The sequence below is a fragment of the Pinus tabuliformis genome, chromosome J, assembly GCF_031772625.1.
Source record: "Pinus tabuliformis cultivar Carrire ecotype Pingquan chromosome J, CPIR1, whole genome shotgun sequence".
Taxonomy (NCBI): domain Eukaryota; kingdom Viridiplantae; phylum Streptophyta; class Pinopsida; order Pinales; family Pinaceae; genus Pinus; species Pinus tabuliformis.
Window position 1 is genome coordinate 448,722,338 of NC_142295.1, and position 20,775 is coordinate 448,743,112.

Sequence of the window (20,775 nt, forward strand, 5' to 3'; positions counted from 1 at the left end):
ACAAAAGGAATTGGAAAATGTAGCAATATGTTGGTGGAGCACTTCAGGAGTAGGGCCATTGTTGGACACTAGTACCCAACAGTGTCCATTGATTTACATGAGCATGCTATGACTGGTATGATGGTTTTGAGGCAGGGATATGCCTTGGTTTTGGTATTTTCTGATGCGAGGAACCCTTGCCAAGGGATAGATTGCCCAGGATAGGGGGTGCCAATAGAACTTGGAAGGTGAGTGACTACACGGAAGGGGTGACCAGATTGCCCGAGGGATTGTGCAATAGGGAAGGGAAGACGGGAATGGATTTGTTTTGGTCATTAGCATTGCTAAATGGAATCAGATCCACATTGGGAGTGTGCCTTGAAATAATGAGCCAGTAACTGTTCACTGAGGGGACAAGTGGCACATGATTGTGGCGTTGGACATTGGATGCAGATTTAACTTTGCAGTGGATTCTGGACTTCCTGGGAAGGAGGTGAATCCTAGTATTACTTTGATGTTGGAGGTGTGAGCCTTTGGATTACCTTGTTGCGGATGCAGACATCATATCTTTTATTTGTTGGTTTAGCAAATGTGCATATGTGTGTATTATTGTAAATATTGTATCGGCCTGGATTTATAAAGCTCCATAGACATTATGGTTATTTGCTAGTTGAAGAAAATATGTATGTGTATATGTGGTTATTGTAAATACTACAACGAGTTGTGTTATAAAGCTCCATGGGCAATATGTTTTGTTTTCAGCAGTCTTGTTGGTTATAAGTGTCATTGAACATCGAGGATGATGTTCCCCCAAGGGGGAGGGTTATGTAACAACCCTGGTAAAATTTGATGTAAAAATATATATAAGGCCACAATGATGGGACACGTTTTCCAAGCTGAATGGTGGGGGAAATATCCTAATGGGCGTTGATTCAGTTTATTATGGCTAAGGAAATTGGCAAAGGCATTAGAAAGGCATGAGGCATTTATTGGCATTTTATTTATGAAAATAATGGGAATTAGGAGAAAATGAAAGTGAAAGGTAACAGGTTGCATGTGAGGAGGAAAATGAAGGAAAATAATGGAAAATGAAGAAAATAGAGGCCTCATTAATAAAAAGGTTTATGAGGATCAATGGGCAAGGCTTGATCAGTTCAGTTTTGGAGCTCTCTCATTATTATCTCTCTCTCTCTCATACTCTTGGATACATAGAGTTTTCTTGGAGCACTCTTGGAGGGTGTGGCATACTTGGAGTTTTGGAGCAAGAAGAAAAAGGAAGAGCAAGAAAGCACAAGAGGGCATCGATATCAGCAACTATAATGAGTTTTACTTGCATGTACCAAGTTGCATGTGTGTTTCCTCACTGGTTTTGGCATGCATGGCACATGCATGTGGTTTCTTGGTTATGATATGTCAATGGCATGGAGGATTGCCTGGATTGACAATGGATTTGCCTAGCCTTGCATTTCCTGGATAACCATGGTGTTGTGGGTTTATTTATTTGTTTTCTGGTTGGTTCTCATGTTTCCTTAGCTTGGGTTGAGTTATTAGTTCCTGGAGCCTTGCTTGGAAAAACACTCTAGATCCCTATAACAACTTGGGTTGAGTTACTAGTCCTGGAGCTTTGGTTGGATAAACAATCTGGAGCCCTATAACAACTTGGGTTGAGTTACTAGCCCTGAAGCCTTGGTTGGACAAACGCTTTGGAGCCCTTGGTGGGTTGAATTACTCCTGGAGCCTTGGTTGGACAAACACTCTGGAGCCCAGTAAAAGTTGTGGGTTGAGTTACTAGTCTTGGAGCCTTGGTTGGAAAAACGCTCTGGAGCTCAGTGTAAGTTGTGGGTTGAGTTACTAGTCCTAAGAGTCGAGTTGGAACAAACACTCTGGAGCCCTCGAAGGTTGGGATAGAGATCGATCTAATGTTGGTTTTGGGATGTCTGACCGTGAGGTGGAATCACTGTTTGATGGGTTGAGGTGGATGGCATGTGGAATCCTTGGATGATTTTTGATTGATATGTTCTATGAGATCCCACATTGATGCATGGAATATGGCATACGGTTGAATGCATGAAGAGAGATTTGTCTTAGCCATTCTATGGTTGGGTGGAATTTGGAAGTCCCATCTTGATTTTAGATTTTACATCAATAATGAAAGGTTATTTCTCCTGGTATTCCTGTGAGTATTATGATGGATTATATGTGGTTTATATGGCTGTGATTTTATCGATATTTTTGTCCCTATTATGCTAGTTATATGTATATGTTATGAGAATAGCTATGTATGGCTCTCAACATGTTTTTACTTGTATGTGAATGGATAACGTGTCTATAACCTAATAGATGAATATGCAACGAATGACATGAGGAATCAATGGTTCATACCGATTCTCACATAAGTGTGAGATCCCCGCACTTAATTCTATTGTTTACACCTGTAGGTTACATGTTCATCATATGTTTGATGAAATGCCTATCATGGCTAGTAGGGGTCTGGCTAAGGTCTTGATCATCTCATTGCTTTTGCATCATTGTTTCACTGTAATTTTCCTGATTCTAAGCATTCATTCCATTTTGGGTGGTGGACTTTGCTCTGGGTCTGAAAAAGTGGCTTAAATCCTAGAGTCACTGGCACAAAACTGACAATTTTGGTCCATAGTCATTGGAAGGCAGGCCTATGAGGGCGACTTTGGGTTTCTGGTTGCTCCCTTACCTATAGCATGAGAGCGACTATGGCCTAAGAGGTCCAAAACAATAGTAGGACCCAGGGACAGGCTACTGAGCGGCTGACTTGTCTTCCGAGGGTTTTGTTGATGATGTTGGATGACGGTGTGTGATGTTCCATCGATTCCATTTCCTTAAGGTTACCTAGGAGGTCGAATCATACCATAGTCGCCTCGAGTCACATGTTTACCCCGTCTCGCCGGTTGCTTGGTTAGATGTGGGAGGAGGGTGTTACATTAATGATCCAGGAGGATCTCGTCAAATCAGTTACACAGGTTTAGTTTTGTCATCAGCATTCAGTGTCAGGTGTCGTCAGCTTTGACAGTGATGTTTATGGTTCAAGTTGTCCGGTAATGCATATGGTTTTCATGGTGATATGGTTGGAACCTGGTTGTCGACATGTGGTTGTCGTCAGTTCCGCTAAGATTTGGTCGTTGATATGTGGTTGTCGTCAGTTCCGCCAGGATATGGTTGTCGTTGTCGTCCACTTTGAAGGATTTGGTTGTCGACAAGTTTGTCGTCATGTGATGTTTGTAGCTAATGTCGCTTTGTGACATTTAGTTGTAAATGGGTTATTTTTAAAATAATTCTAATACAAACCTAATTCAAACTACACCATACATTATCCTAAACCCTAACCATGCATTAAAATGTCAAAACCTAAGTCTAAAACCCATTACCCTAAGACCTAGAACCTAACCTATCAAAATCCATGTATTAATACATTAAGCCTATGTAAAAACCCTCTCGGACTATTGTATTACATTGAAATCATATTAAAAACATTACAAAACATATAACAGGTCCCCTAACCACATCGATTAGCCGCGTGGGAGCCGTATGTATGTGACCGGATGTGAATAAGCTGTCGGGGTTAGCATCAGAGTAGACGCGCGGGGAATTGTACCAAATTGTGTCATGTGTGCAGTTGGGAGATAGTAATTACGGTGAGCAACAGAGATTACAGTTAACCGTGGGGAATTAACCGCAACGGCCATGTGATCAGCTGTAAGGATTAGTCGTCGGGGTTAGCGCTGCGAGTCAGGACCATTAGCGGAACCACCAAACGATAGCTATCACATGATTACCGCAGATAGTTGTCCGCCGGAGCACCACAAGTCGGAACTGTCGGGGATCAACATGGAGGTGGAAGCCTGTGGTTAGACCGCGACAGTCACATGATGACTGTCTCCCCTCCGACTGATTAGAAAACTGTTGACGATTGCACCTTTATCCAAAGTGCTATTTTGAGTTTTTTGTTGTATTTTGGGTGCAAAACTAATTTAGTGACCATGTTTGTTTACCCTAAGGTGTCAAACAATGACAAGACCGAGGGAAACAAATCCTAAATTTAACCCCTAAATTCGGAAGTCCATTCCTAAAATCAGTGTGAGGGAGTTCAAATGTACTTGGAGGATTTTAAAAGGATGTTTTTCTCATTGAAGTGCATTAGAGTGGTTTTGAGTTTCATGTGCAGGTTTTGGAGGGATATAGGCTGTTTTGTTTTCAGTGTAACAGGAGCATCTGGAGTCAGAATTGGGAATCCTGATAGGCATTGGAAAGATGGTTCAGAGAGATTTCATATGAAAGTGACCAGAAGTGCTTGCATGTACATTCAGTTTGGTCAATTTTCTATGTAATCAGCCTCTTCGGAATCAATCCTAATAAAGGGGTCGCCCATCTTGAAAGCGGACCCGGAGACGTAGTCCATCAGGGACGAACTTCGTAATCAATCTTATAGTCTGGTATCGCTGTGTATTTGCTTTTTTCATTTTTGTTTTGCATCTTACTTATGTTTTATCAAATTTCATAAAGTCTGTAGAAATTCCTCACTATTATGCAATATACTAACGCAAAACACAAGATCTACTTCTACAACAAATTTTGCGGAAGCTTAATCGAATATGAGCAAGATCAATGAGAAAACATATAACTGAGAATGAGAAATCAATCACACATAAAACAGAAGAATAACCCGGGGAAGCCTCAGCCTAAAACCCCAATCTATGTATTATCATACAAGTGAAAATATGTTCAAGTTACAAAAAGAATCAACTCACAAGCTATCCTGCTCTCTCTGCAATCAAACAATGTTGCTCATAGACAGTCAAAGGCTTCTCCAAACCTTCTCCTTTGCCCTCCAAGGCTCCTATTTCCTTGTGCAGTTTTCCTTGCGGTCCAGTGTTGCCACTTGTGTGAATTGGCCTCTTCACACACTCACTAACCTCTAATCTAACTGCGTAATCCTGAAGGAGATGATTCCTTCTGCATGGATGAGTTTCCTATATAGGAAAAATCCTCCAACTGATAGTACACTGTCCCTTCCTCTGATCTCAATTGGGTCTCTAACTGAACTGACATGCATGAGTTATTTATGAGAGAATATTCATTTATCTGAAGTGCAACAGTTACATGCAGGCATGCATTAACTAACTGAACTCACAATTAATTCCACAAAATGTTTGAATTAATCTAATTGGACCTGACTCAATTAATTGAGCTAACTAATTACAAATCAAAGTACAACTCATCCTGATCTCCTTTAATCAAGGGATAACTTCCTCAATCAAAGGGATAACTATTGCATGTCTTCACAAAGACTTCATGTTTGATTTTCTCCAACTAATTAACTCAAGATGAATTACTTAATTATTTTACAAACAACTACTAAGATCAAATTTGAATTTTACTTCTCAATTTTAGTTCAGGGACTAACTAAAATTGGAATCCATCCCAAAATGTTATTTATAGCAATGTTATTTTTAGCACTTCCATTTTTCATTCCTTGTTGCTATGTCTAACACTGGTACCCGAACTGCTATTTATAGCAATGCTATTTTTAACATTTCTAATTTTAGCATTTCTTGTTGTCATTTTCAACACTCCCTCTCAACAAGAAAGGCATTCAACTCGAACCTTATCCTGAACCTTTGGAATGTTCTGCATGCAACACTTCTACCAAGTGTTATTGCTCCAACAACTCTAGAAACAAAAAAAACTCCCAACTGACCTCCCCGTTGGGCTAGAAACACCCTCTGATGCTGAAGCTCCCTCTGCCACTGACAAGTGCCCCCTCTATGACCTCTGAGCTGCTGCAATACTCCATGCATCTCGCACTGTTGCACACCTCTCTGTGCCATCCTGCACTGGTACAACACTCCTGTGCCTCTCACATTGCTGCAACTTGCTAGCTATGCACAGTCTTGGGACTCCTACATTGTAGATCTCTCTGCCGCTCCATCCGCATCTGTCTCTAAACACTCAACTAGTCTTGCTACTCCTTTTCGAGGCTCCCATAGCAAGGTATAATCCAAGAGGCTAGGATCATGCCCCTATTTTATCATTCTTGGGACTATCTCTTCACATTGCCCCACCTCACCCCTGGGGTATGGCTGCATGTGATCCCTCTGCCCACCTAGCTCGAAATTTCCCCCTACTGGAGGTCTCTGCATGAGTGGATGTCTCCACTTTTTCTCCTCTCGACTTCCCCAGTTATGGCTACTCCACAGCCTCCTAAAGCTACTTCACGAATCATGGCTCCTCCACAATCGTCTGAGACTTCTCCTGTGGCTGCATGCTGAGAGGTAATGTACTTTCCCTCTCAACCACCAAGTATCCAACAGTTTTTTGCATGCATCTTGAACCTCAAGAGCATACAGGTTCTTGACTCGTCAACCAATCTGCTTCACCTATCTCATGGTGATGTGTCGAAGGAAAACCTTTCCCTTACTGAAGACTGCATCATAGCCCTTGTCTTCCAGCATGGCGATCGACACCAATTTTTTCCTCAGTCCTGGTACATAATTGACATTGGTCAAGGTAATGCAAGCTCCATGCTCCCTCTAAAAAACGACCATGCCTACACCTGAGACACCACATTTTTCATCATTACCCATCACTATGAGTATTTGGAGATCTTTCTCCTCCAAGGTACTGAACAAACTCTTGTCGTTGGTCATGTGGAAAGAAGCTCCACTATTAAGAAACCAACCACTTCCCACCATGGATGAAACCATGCATGCGAAAAGTGTGAAATCGAACTCGAACTGTGATGCTAGTGCCTCACCTTCTGATCCTTCCACGGATCCCTTCTTGGATTTCCTCAGTGGACAATTTGTAGCAAAATGGCCCACTTCATGACAACCAAAGCATCGCACTTTCGATTTGTGAAACTTATTCCCACCATGGAAAGAACTGGATTTGGGATGAGAATCCTTCTCCTTCCCTTTCTTTGCCTTACTCGCTAAGGCACAATTTTCTTTATCCTCCTTGGATAAAGAACCATCTCTGGTGCTTCTTCTTATCTCCTCCTACATCAGATCCAACCAAAGTCATTCCCAATCTGGCAGTTTTTCTCTTCCATTTACCGAGTCTTGGTAGCTATGCCAACTCTTAGGAAGACCGAGGAGCACAAGACTCACCATGTCATCATCGGTTGTCGTGATCCTTACACTTCCAAGCTCACCTTGCAGGTGGTGAGCTTGTTCAGATATGTAGAGATCATGTTGCCCTTTTCACACTTGATTTTCCGAAGCTTGTCTTTTAGTGCCAGATTCCTCTGATCATTGTTGTTCTGATATAGATCTTTCAATGTTTTCCACATCGAAAACGGTGTCTCCTTCCCATGGAGGCTCGAAAAAATGTGGTCTCGAACTCCCTCCAAGAGGATTCTCCTTGCTCTAGCCACACATTTCTTCCATTCCGCCAATTCTGTAGCATCAGATGCTGCCAGCTTGGGGACTTCTTGATCAATGAAGTCCTTTAGACCGTTATCCTCTAATACTGCTTCCATGCGATCCTTCCAGGCTATATAATTTGAGCTGCCATCAAGGGCATACTCTAGTCTTAAACCATTGAACTCCATTGGTGAAATTGAGATGTGATAAGAACTCGATTTCTATATTCAGGAAACTCAAACTTCGAATTTCTCCTTTCTTGTATACTGTTCTTCACTTTGATCACCTTTGCTCTGATACCATGTAGAAATTCCTCACTGCTGATCAACAGATTATGCAATATACTAAAGATAAACACAAGATCTACTTCTACAACAAACTTTGCCACAGCTTAATCGAATATGAGCAAGATCAATGAGAGCACCTATAACTGAGAATGAGAAATCAATCACACATAACACAGAAGAATAACCCGAGGAAAGCCTCAACCTAAAACCCTAATCTCTGTAGTATCATACAAGTGGAAATATGTTCAAGTTACAAAAAGAATCAGCTCACAAGCTATCCTGCTCCCTCTGCAATCAAACAATGCTGCTCATAGACAGTCAAAGGCTTTTCCAAACCTTCTCCTCTGCCATCGAAGCCTCCTATTTCCTTGCGCAGTTTTCCTCAGGGTCCAGTGCTGCCACCTGTGTGAATCGGCCTCTTCACACACTCACTAACCTCTGATCTAACTGCGCAATCCTGAAGGAGATGATTCCTTCTGCATGGATGAGTTTCCTATATAGGAAAAATCCTCCAACTGATAGTACATTGTCCCTACCTCTGATCTCAACTGGGTCTCTGACTGAATTGACATGCATGAGTTATTTATGAGAGAATATTCAGTTATCTAAAGTGCAGCAGTTACATGCATGCATGTATTAACTAATTGAATTCACAATTAATTCCACAAACTGTTTGAATTAATCTAACTGGACTTGACTCAGTTAACTGAGGTAATTAATTACAACTCAAAGTACAACTCATCGATCTCCTTTAATTAAGGGATAACTTCCTCAATCAAAGGGATAACTGTTGCATGTCTTCACAAAGACTTCATGTTTGATTTTCTCCAAATAATTAACTCAAGATGAATTAGTTAATTATTTTACAAACAACTGCTAAGATCATACTTCTCAGTTTTAGTTCAGGGACTAACTAAAATTTGAATCCATCTCAAAATGCTATTTATAGTAATGATATTTTTAGCACTTCCATTTTTCATTCCTTGTTGCTATGTCCAACACTGGTACCTGAACTGCTATTTATAGCAATGCTATTTTTAGCATTTCTTGTTGCCATTTTCAACAAAGTCTTTCTTCTCAAGCAGTTCTCACAATTTCAGCACTTTACGTTAACATTCATTCCACTGTTGGCATAATCAATTCTACTTCAGTTTTAACATATGATCATTTCAGATCATATAATTTGGTATCAAAGCAGGTTGCATTTGTAGAATTTGCCATTGAATGTTAACAAGGTCAAAGTCGCCACGTGGAGAAGGAATACTTGAGCAGATTGATCCAAAGATTGGAAAGCGAAGAGTCATTCATAAGTCGACCATGACAGAATCTAATGTAGGTGAAACACCAAAAACTAAGATGAGCGAGGAACAATTTCAGCAAGCATTCTTGACTATGCAACATATATTGGGAGAACTTGACAAAGATAAGAAGGCGAGAGATGCAGCTTCTTCTTCAAAGACATCGAAGAAGGACAAAGGTAAAGGCAAGGCCGATAAAACACCTATTAGCACCTAGATTGACCTCAGGCTAAAGGGAGGCAATGCCAGGGTAACCACAAACCAAGCTTAGCCAAGTAGCTAGCCCTACTAGGCCAGGAGAGGGCTCTCTCCATAAGGATCTCAGTTAAGATGACTGGATTAGGTAAATGATTTTAGGCTAGGTATAGTAGCTCGAAGGTTTTGATTGGATTTTGTAGAGGTTTTGCCGGATCAGGAGGAGCTGGGTAGTTTAGGTCTGGGAAATTAGGTCAGAAATGCAGGGTATTCTATGGGGAAAGGTAGGCAGAGGCTTTATCACTCTTGGGCTTGATGGGGTGAGATGTTTTAGACTGGTGAGAAGCTAATAAGGGCATGTGACAATCATGGATCCTTCTTGGACTGCAGAAAACATGAAATGGTGAATGGTTTCCCAAGGCAGAGCACTGATGCAATGGATTCTACCTATCAAACTTGAAAACATTCAACTAGAAGCAATGAAATGATTGATGGCATACATAAAACATATAAACATATAATCACAGAAGAAGAAACTGTACTAGAACTCCATACCATAGGGATCCCATAAAAATAGCTGCAATTCTTATTAATTTCCTGCCAAACTACTTACAAAGGTGTACAATCAAGCTCTGAGCATCCACACTGAGTCCAACCAGTAAAATGACTGAGAAACTACATGATATAGGCCTCAAAACAACTAATCCTAGCCTTAGGGGTCGAATCCATGAGAGGAGGAGCAGTTGCACAAAAGACTGAACTGATAGCTAAAGACTAGGGTGGTCAAACTGACTCATCCCTAATATGAAGCAAACTGATTCATTACATGCCACTTAGGCCATTCATCTGATGTATCTACCCTAGGTAACAAAAACACACTTTAATTACATCATCATTATGAATTACATTAGTGAAAAATCAAAATCCCACAGGTGAAAAGTATTTTTTGAGAGAAACAGTGAAAAATTTGGCTACCTATCAAGTGCGCAGTGCCTGAAGGAAGTGCGCAACGCCATCTTCAGGGTGAGTTTTGACTGCCTTCTTGGTGTCCAAATCTAGCTCAGGATAGCTCATTGGAAAGCTTATCCTGTCTAGTTTTCAAAAATTCCCTAGCTTCCAAAATGAGCTTGATATTCCCTTCCAAAACTGCAATCTCCGAAGAATTCTCAAACGCGCAGCACCTGGCTCAGAAAATAGGTAGAAACATGATTTTTAGGTGGCTTTTTACCTTTTCCACCTAGTAGTTTTGACTTTCAAATCTGGAAACATGGTTTTTTTGAGTGTAAATGGTCTTCTGAATACAATGGTGGTGGCCATTCCTCCAAAATATTCCCCAAAAAAGTGCGCAATGCCCTAGGCACTGTGCGTTTGACCAAGGGACTGATACAAAAATTACTTGAAGAAAACAAGAAATGCTAAAAGCGCAGTGCTTTTTATAGGCAACTTTTGGAGGCCTTCCCGGTGTCCAAATTAGGCATAGAATAGCTCGTTGGAAAAATTGTCGAGTATAAGTTCCATAACATCTTGAATTTTTCAATTTGGAGCTCATTTTCCCTGTCAAAAGCTCAATCTCCCAAGATTTGTCAAAATGTGAAGAATGAGGCCACCAAAATGTAGAGTGCTGTTTCAGTCAACTTTTGGAGGTCTTCCTCAACTCCAAATTGAGCTCATGGTAGCTCATTGGAAATTTCTCTGTGTCTAGTTATCATTTGACTCATCAAGAAAGTCTTTTGGACATTCCAGATAGGAGAAATCGTGATTTCCCCAAAGCCACTCTAGAAGTGCAACAACTCTCCTGAGGCTAATGATGTTTTAGAAATTTCTCCCAAACCATGAGACCTGTGTAAAAAATGAAGGAGGTTTTTCTTCTTGAGTCTATGATGGACAAAAACCTCTCTCAATTTTGTCAAATTCATCTTTTCTTGCTCAGAAACATCATTTGAATAAAACCTATCCTAATGTGTGGAACAAGGGATTTGTAGAAATGAAGGGAAATGAAGGGGATGAGGGGCTTCTAATTTCTTGAGAAAAAATTTTGGAAGTAGGGAGGGATGTTAGGAAGCAGGGGAAAGTGGAATTTCAAAGATTGAGTGAGGGGAAGGGGTCCAAAAGGGCAAAACACAGGCCTAACCTAGAAAAGTGTCAAATTGTAGCAATAGGGTGTGGTTTGTGGCAAAATGATGAATTTAAGGGATATCAGTGATGGAAAGTGTTTAAGAAGGTATTTTAAGGGTAGGGGAAGGTGTATGAGCATCAGGATACAAGTTTTGTTGATGATTTGACCATCCAAGGAAAATTACCTTCAAAACCCTAGGAGAGGGAAATGAGCCTTACCTAAGCACAACTAAAGCACAAACAAGGTGTAAAATGACCCATTGGAACTTGAAATAATGATGAAAACTCTTTGAATGATGGTACACTCAGCCAAATGGTGACATGGACCAATATTTGGAAAACTTTGGAAGGAGTGAAAACAATCCTAGACCTAATACCTAGTGACCAAATTTTATTTGAAGACTCACTGAAATGAAAAAAATTGACTTTGACACCCTAAGACCACTTTGTAAGAGCATGTTTGATCACTGGTGGAAGGCTGCAAAGACTGACTCTAACATTGGCCTTATTGGGGATGGCAGCTCCTTGGAGGTGTCAAGAACACCATAGACTAAGTGCCTAACCATGTGGGCCAATACGGTCAAAAACACAAACTGAAATGCATGACTAAAAACTGATGACTTGACAACACAAACTGAATCTGAAATTGACTAAAAGAAATGACTCAAGACTTACTTAATTGAAACAAGCACTTACAAAACTTATTAATGGCAGCAGACCATCAAGATTTGAGGGCTTCAAATACTGATGACAACCACCTGCCTACTGAAGAAATATGTACAATCATGTGAAGTGAACCTTCCAATGTAACCAATTCAGCAGATGGCTACTCATTGAAATTCTGCTCTTACTTTCCCCGAGCAGGTAGAACAATGTACATGTAGGCAACTCACAATAAAAACTGAAAGTAAGGCTTATGCTAGCAAACCAGACAACATTCATCTTCTCCAATTCTTGCAAAAGAATGGTGAAGGGATCTTGAAAATCCTGAAGCACTAGCTTGTCTTGGGATCCAGTAGCAAAAATACAAGTACTTCCTTCATTCTGATCTGAAAGAACAATTGGTTGCTAATTGATAGGAAGGCATAGAGAGGTATAAGCTTCTGCTATCTGAGTGTTAGCTGTAAATTCCTCGAGCATGAGAAATTCTGACTCGATTTTTGGCATACTGTCTCTCTGAGGCTCATAACCCTTAATTTCATAGTCTAAGTCATTATTAAACAGAAAACATTCTTCAAGATTATCAAACATTACAACCCTATCATCTTCATGAAAGAAAACAATATCTATTCGCTGATCTACAAATCTAATTTCAAGACTGTCCTCATTTTCAAAAGTGGAAGAAGCTTCACTAACACCTTCTTAACGATGTGAACACTACAAACTTGCATTATCTTGGGCTGTAACATGACCTTTCAGGAGTTGATCTATCTCATCTTCAGATAGAGGAGATAATACTTTTTGTTTTCTTTTGCTAAAACAATAATTGTCTTCTTTCCCTCCTAAAGTTTGACAAGGATGTTGAATATCTTCATTAATTTCAAGCAAAGGAGTATATAAATTTTCCTCAGACTACTGATTCATTTCATGTGATTCCTGTTGACTATCAAGATGCAAAATTCCTTCATCTTCAAGCAAAGAAGAAGCTACTGTATGCTGATTATGATCTTGTGTAACGAAGTGACTGGCTTTTTGAGACTGTTGTTGAAGGGAAAAATCAAAGAAGGCTTCAATGATTTCTTCATCATCACGATTTGAATCTAGATCTGAAATAGCCAACTTGACTTTATCACAATCTGAAATTGGAATTTGATTTTCCTGCATACTATCTTCTGCTATGAGCAGATCTAAAATAAGACATTGTCTTCCATCATTTTCCATTATACTAAGATCTTGAACCTGCTGCAAATTTTCTTGAGCATCTTGATAAGTATCCTCTAAGCTTTCTTTATGCGGATGAATGGATTTTCATACAGGGCTTCCATGATCTCATCGTCCATGAAGTCATCATCTTCATAAACTTTCTCAAGATTTTCAATAAAACTATAAACATGTTTACAACAGTTCTGAAATAATATTAAGGATGGACAAGATTCTTTATACCTTTCAAAGAACATGGTATGAAAATCCTTTAAACAGTAAATACAAGCAAGCGACAAACTTTCATACCAAGATTGGGCTTCGCCTTCCAGAGTGGCCATGAATATCTTCGTCAAGCAGTCTTAAGGAAAATCAACCTTCAACTTGCGAGTATGCATGTGAAATCTAACCATATGTAAAGCAGCATCATTCCTATCATCATCTTAAACATAGGCAAATTCCTTTGCCAATCTACCTTAGGAATTTTATTTGGGAAACCTGGAATGTGATCTCGGCTCATGGGAGTATACCTTTGAGCAAACGAATCCATTTTGGTAACAACGAATTCACTAAGAAATTCTTCAGGCTACTGGTTCTTGAATAGTAGAGTTGACATAAAAATTCTGAAGCTTGGGATTTTTCGACACTGGAGTTGCCAGGTGAATGATTTCAGCCTTCCGATGTCTAATAGTTGTCCACCATCAACAATCAGATCTGAACTTGATACAATTTGTTGAGGAACATAAAACTACGCTCCTCGGTATGGTCGTCACTATGTTAGCGCCTAGATTGACCTCAGGCTGAAGGGAGGCAATGCCAGCGTAACCACAAACCAAGCTTAGCCAAGTAGCTAGCCCTACTAGGTTGGGAGAGGGCTCTCTCCGTAAGGATCTCAGTTAAAATGGCTGGATCAGGTAAATGATTTTAGGCTAGGTATAGTAGCTCGAAGGTTTTGATTGGATTTTGTAGAGGTTTTGCCGGATTAGGAGGAGCTGGGCAATTTAGGTCTGGGAAGTTAGGTTAGAAATGCAGGGTGTTCTATGGGGCAAGGTAGGCAGAGGCTTTAGCACTCTTGGGCTTGATGGGGTGAGATGTTTTAGACTGGTGAGAAGCTAATAAGGGCATGTGACAATCATGGATCCTTCTTGGACTGCAGAAAACATGAAATGGTGAATGGTTTCCCAAGGCAGAGCACTGATGCAATGGATTCTACCTATCAAAATTGAAAACATTCAACTAGAAGCAAGGAAATGATTCATCGCATATATAAAACATATAAACATATAATCACAGAAGAAGAAACTATACTAGAACTCCATACTAGAGGGTTCCCATAAAAATAGCTGCAATTCTTATTAATTTCCTGCCAAACTGCTTATAAAGGTGTACAATCAAGCTCTGAGCATCCACACTAAGTCCAACCAGTAAATTGACTGAGAAACTACATGATATAGGCCTCAAAACAACTAATCCTAGCCTTAGGGGTCGAATCCATGAGAGGAGGAGCAGTTGCACAAAAGACTAAACTGATAGCTAAAGACTAGGGTGGTCAAACTGACTCATCCCTAATATGAAGCAAACTGATTCATTACATGCCACTTAGACCATTCATCTAATGTATCTACCCTAGGTAACAAAAACACACTTTAATTACATCATCATTATGAATTACATTAGTGAAAAATCAAAATCCCACAGGTGAAAAGTATTTTCTGAGAGAAACAATGAAAAATTTGGCTGCCTGTCAAGTGCGCAGCACCAGTGTCAAATGCGCAATGCCTGAAGGAAGTGCGTAGCACCATCTTCAAGGCGAGTTTTGACTGCCTTCCTAGTGTCCAAATCTAGCTTAGGATAGCTCATTGGAAAGCTTATCCTGTCTAGTTTCCAAAAATTCACCCATCCTCCAAATTGAGCTTGATTTGCCCCTCCAAAACTACAATCTCCCAAGATTGCTCAAACACGCAGCCCTTGGCTTAGAAAATAGGTAGAAACATGATTTTTAGGTGGTTTTTTGCCTTTTCCACCTAGTAGTTTTTACTTTCAAATATAGAAACATGGTTTTCCTGAGTGTAAATGGTCTTTTGAATCTAATGGTGGTGGCCATTCCTCCGAAGTATTCCCCAAAAAAGTGCAGCGCTGTGCGTTTGACCAAGGGACTGATACAAAAATTACCTGAAGAAAACAAGAAATGCTAAAAGCGCAATGCTTTTTTGTAGGCCACTTTTGGAGGCCTTCCAAGTGTCCAAATTGGGTGTGAGATATCTCGTTGGAAATCTTGTCAAGTATACTTTCCAGAACATCTTGAATTTTTCAATTTGGAGCTTGTTTTCTCTGTCAAAAGCTCAATCTCCCAAGACTGGACAAAATGTGAAGAATGAGGCCACCAAAATGTAGAGTGTTGTTTCAGTCAACTTTTGGAGGTCTTCCTCAAATCCAAATTGATCTTATGATATCTCATTGGGAAATATCTCTGTGTCTAGTTATCATTTGACTCATCAAACAAGTCTTTTGGACATTCCAGATAGGAGAAATCGTGATTTCCCCAAGGCCACTCTAGAAATGCAACAACTCTCCTGAGGCTAATGATGTTTTGGAAATTTCTCCCAAACCATGAGACTTGTGTAAAAAATGAAGGAGGTTTTTCTTCTTGAGTCTATGATGGACAAAAACCTCTCTCACTTTTGTCAAATTCATCGTTTCTTGCTCAGAAACATCATTTGAATAAAACCTATCCTAATGTGTGGAACAAGGGATTTGTACAAATGAAGGGAAATGAAGGGGATGAGGGGCTTCTAATTCCTTGAGAAAAAATTTTGGAAGTAGGGAGGGATGTTAGGAAGCAGGTGAAAGTGGAATTTCAAAGATTGAGTGAGGGGAAGGGGTCCAAAATGGAAAAACATAGGCCTAACCTAGAAAAGTGTCAAATTGTAGCAATAGGCCAGGGTTTGTGGGAAAATGATGAATTTAAGGGATATCAGTGATGGAAAGTGTTTAAGAAGGTATTTTAAGGGTAGGGGAAGGTGTATGAGCATCAAGATACAAGTTGTGTTGATGATTTTACCATTCAAGGAAAATTACCTTCAAACCCCTAGGAGAGGGAAATGAGCCTTACCTAAGCACAACTGAAGCACAAACAAGGTGTAAAATGACCCATTGGAACTTGAAATAATTATGACAACTCTTTGAATGATAGTACACTCAGCCGAATGGTGACATGGACTAATATTTGGAAAACTTTGGAAATAGTGAAAACAATCCTAGACCTAAAACAATCCTAAACCCAATACCTAGTGACCAAATTTTACTTGAAGACTCATTGAAATGACAAAATTTGACTTTGACACCCTAAGACCACTTTGTAAGAGCATGTTTGATCATTGGTGGAAGGTTGCAAATACTGACTCTAACACCACCTTCACCTCCATCATCTCCATCATTATCTTCTTCTTCTTCTTCTTCCAGCGCAGAATCTGAAACATAAAAGAAACCTAAGAAAACATCTATTTTGAAACTTGATGTAAAATTTGAGTTACCTATTTATGATGGCGAAATGAATCTTGAAAAGCTAGATAACTAGATTAAGTAGTTAGAAGTGTATTGTCGTATTCAGAACATTTTTGACGATAAAATGAAAATTCAGTTAGCTACACTTAGAATGGGGGGAATAACTTTAATCTGGTGGGAAAGTAAAACTCAGATAGATGTAAAGTGGAAAGGTAAAGTCATCTCTTCATGGTCTAAGTTTTTAAAATCTCTTAGGAAAACAATTCTATCCTTTAGGATACATGCAATAAGCTATTATTGATTGGAAGCATTTGAGGCAAGGTAAAGGGCAGAGTGCTCAGTAGTTTACTCAGGAGTTCAGAAAGAAAGCATTGGCGCTTGGTATTTCATTAGATACATGTGAAACTTTATTAAACTACAACGACAATTTACATTCATATTTGCAGCATACATTATTGATGTTTATTCTTGATGATTTTGATGAAGTGTTTGTTCAAGCCATCGATATTGAATCAGGTGGTAGACCATTCAAGTTTTCACTGCAATCATCCAAAGAGTTGGAAATCAAAGATTCCAATGACAGTAAGGGCAAGAACAGTTCGAAGAGAAAGAAATCAACGATAGCTCAGAAGGAAAGACCTACTTTTTCTCATTGCCAGAGAATCGGTCATGATGAATCTAAGTGTTGGAAACTTCATGCAGAACTTAAGCCCAAAAAGTTCCTTAAGGAGAAGGATGAAAAGAAGGCAATTGCAACAGTCCAACAAGATCTAGGTTCTGATTCAAGTGATGAAAGGGGGATAACTGCCATAGTTTCGACAGGTAAAACTTCTGACATTGGTTCAAGTTTGAATATTATTGCATCTTCATCAAACATAAATACTTCAAATGAGGATAAAAGAGTTGAATTATTTAACATAAGGATAACCTCTAAGCACACAAAGATAGATACAATGTTTGACAGTGGATCACAGGCAAATTTAATATCTGAATATTTAGTTAAGAATTTGGATTTGGAGACACGGAATCATCCAAGACCTTACCCATTAGGATGGCTAAATAAATCAACTCAGGTAAAAGTCACAAAACAATGTCGATTAAGATTTTCCATTACAACTAATTACATTGATGAAGTGGAATTAGATGTGGTTCCAATAGACATATGTGGAGTTGTCTTAGGAAGTCCTTATCTTTATGATCATGATGCAGTATTTTATAGAAGAGAGCATAAATATCACCTTAAGAAAGATGGGGTTGAATTTATTGTCAGGGCTCATCAAAGTAAAAATCACTTGAATTTAGTTGTTGCTAATCGGATGAAGCGCTTAATAAGTTCAAATAAGATATTGTAATCATGTGTGTAAAGAAACAACATAAGAATCAGCATGATGTTTGTTCAAGTTATGAGTCTCAGCTTAAAGATAGTTTGATCAAAGTGGTAGAAACTTTTCCAATTCTATTTAAAGAAACCAAACATCTTACCCATAAGCAGGGAATACAACATGAATTACAATTGATGCCTAAAGCTCTTCTTCCTAATGTCAGAATGAATCAATTCAGTCCTAGTTTGAAAGTTATAAGTTACAGGGATGCAGGTCAGTGTTGGGTAAAGTCAGTGTTAAATTTCTCTTGTATTGTGTCACCATTTCATGTTTCAAACAATTTGGAAGCCTCTTTTCAAGTGGAGAGGAAACCTATTTGTTTTCATATCAAAGCCTTTTGTAATGCAGTGTCAAAGTATCTAAGGGAAACTTATGCATCACGGGAAAGTGCTAATCAATGGAAACATCATTTAATAAATGAAGAAACAACGATTCAAACAAATCAACAACTAATTCAATACTTTCAAAATCAAACTAAGTTGTAGCAGTTGTCATATTACAGTTTGATGGGTTAATTACAGCAAGTTCACTTAGTAATCAAGAATCAGGGAAGCATATTAAGTCAAATAGCTGGTTTGATGTCAAAAATGTCTTTAATTGTCTCTACCATTCCACAATATAGATTGTTAATACATGTCAATGGTATTGGACAATATCCTGTAGAGATTGTTTTCAAAGATTTTTATGAATCACTAACTCATGGTATTTCATGGAAAGAAGTCAATTGCCATGTTCATAATAGGTTGTTTAACCATCTTCGCAAGTTGTTCATATTGAAGATGGATGGAACAGGTCACCGATTAAAAATGTGCCATGGTCAGCATCATCAAGGTCATCACTTGCAGGTGATTGATCGAATGTATTGGCACATCATCAAGGTAAGGTGGAAAGTAAGGGAGCTCTACCCGCATTTCCTATATGTCTAGTCAAACTTTTGTGGTCCAAAAGCTTTCAAGTGGAGAGGATTGATCTAGGAGGATCTTGTCAGATCAGTTACACAGGCTCATTTTTTTCATCAACATTCAGTGTCCGGTGTTGTCAACTTCGACAATGATGTTTATGGTTCAGGTTGTTCGGTAATGTATATGGTTTTCATGGTGATATGGTTTGGGACCTGGTTGTCGACATGTGGTTGTCGTTAGTTTTGCCAGGATTTGGTCATCGATATGTGGTTTTCGTTAGTTCCACCAGGATATGGTTGTCGACATGTGGTTGTCGTCCACTTTGCAAGATTTGGTTGTCGACGGGTTTGTCGTCATGTGACGTTTGTTGCTAATGTCACTTTGTGACATTTAGTTGTAAATGGGTTATTTTTAAAATAAACCTAATACAAACCTAATGCAAACTACACCATACATTATCCTAAACCCTAACCATGCATTAAAATGTCAAAACCTAAGTCTAAAACCCATTACCCTAAGTCCTAGAACCTAACCTATCAAAATCCATGTATTAATACATTAAGGTTATGTAAAAACCCTCTTGGACTATTGTATTACATTGAAATCATATTAAAAACATTGCAAAACATATAACAGGTCCCTTAACCACAGCGGTTAACCGTGTCGGAGCCGTATGCATGTGACCGGATGTGAATAAGTCGTCGGGGTTAGCATCAGAGTAGACCGCGTGGGGAATTGTATCAAACCGTGTCATGTGTGCAGTTGGGAGATAGTAGTTACGGTGAGCAGCGGAGGTTACAGTTAACCGCGGGGAATTAACCGCAGCGACCATGTGATCAACTGCAAGGATTAACCGTCGGGGTTAGCGCCAGGAGTCAAGATCGTTAGCAGAATCGCCAGACGATAGCTGTCACATGAAAACTGCAGATAGTTGTCCGCCGGAGCACCGCAAGTCGGAACTGCGGGGATCAACGCGAAGACGGAAGCCTGCGGTTAAACCGCGATAGTCACATGCTGACTGTCTCCCCTCCGCCCAGTTAGAAAACCGTTGACGATTTCGCCTTTATCCAAAGTGGTATTTTGGGTGCAAAACTAATTCAATGACCATGTGTGTGTACCCTAATGTGTCAAACAATGACAAGGTCGAGGGAAACAAACCCTAAATTTAACCCCTAAAGTCAACAGTTCATTCCTAAACTCGGTGTGAGGGATTTCGAATGTACTTGGAGGGTTTTAAAAGGATGTTTTTCTCATTGAAGTGCATTAGAGTGGTTTTGAGTTTCATGTGCAGGTTCTGGAGGGATATAGGCTGTTTTGTTTTCAGTGTAACAGGAGCATCTAGAGTCAGAATTGGGAACCGTGATAGGCATTGGAAAGCTGGTTCAGAGATATTTCTTATGACAGTGACCATAAGTTCTAGCGTGCACATCCAGTTTGGTAATTTTGTTGTGTAATCAACCTCTTCAGAATCAATCCTAATAAAGCGGTCGCCCATCTTGAAAGCGGACTCGGAGACATAGTCCATCAGGGACGAACTCTGTAATCAATCTTGCTGTCTGGTATCACTATGTATTTTCTATTTTCACTTCTGTTTTGCATCTTACTTATGTTTTATCAACTGTCGTAAAGTCTTTCTTCTCAAGCAGTTCTCACGGTTTCAACACTTTAAGTTAACATTCATTTCACTGTTGGCATAATCAATTCTACTTCAGTTTTAACATATGATCATTTCAGATCAATTAAGCTTCCCTTTCTTAGATACCCAAAGGTATTCTCCTTAAAATCAAACAACTCTCTTTGAATTTTTTTTGGGTTGGAAAGAACAAGAAAAATCCTTTTTCTCTGACAACATGATA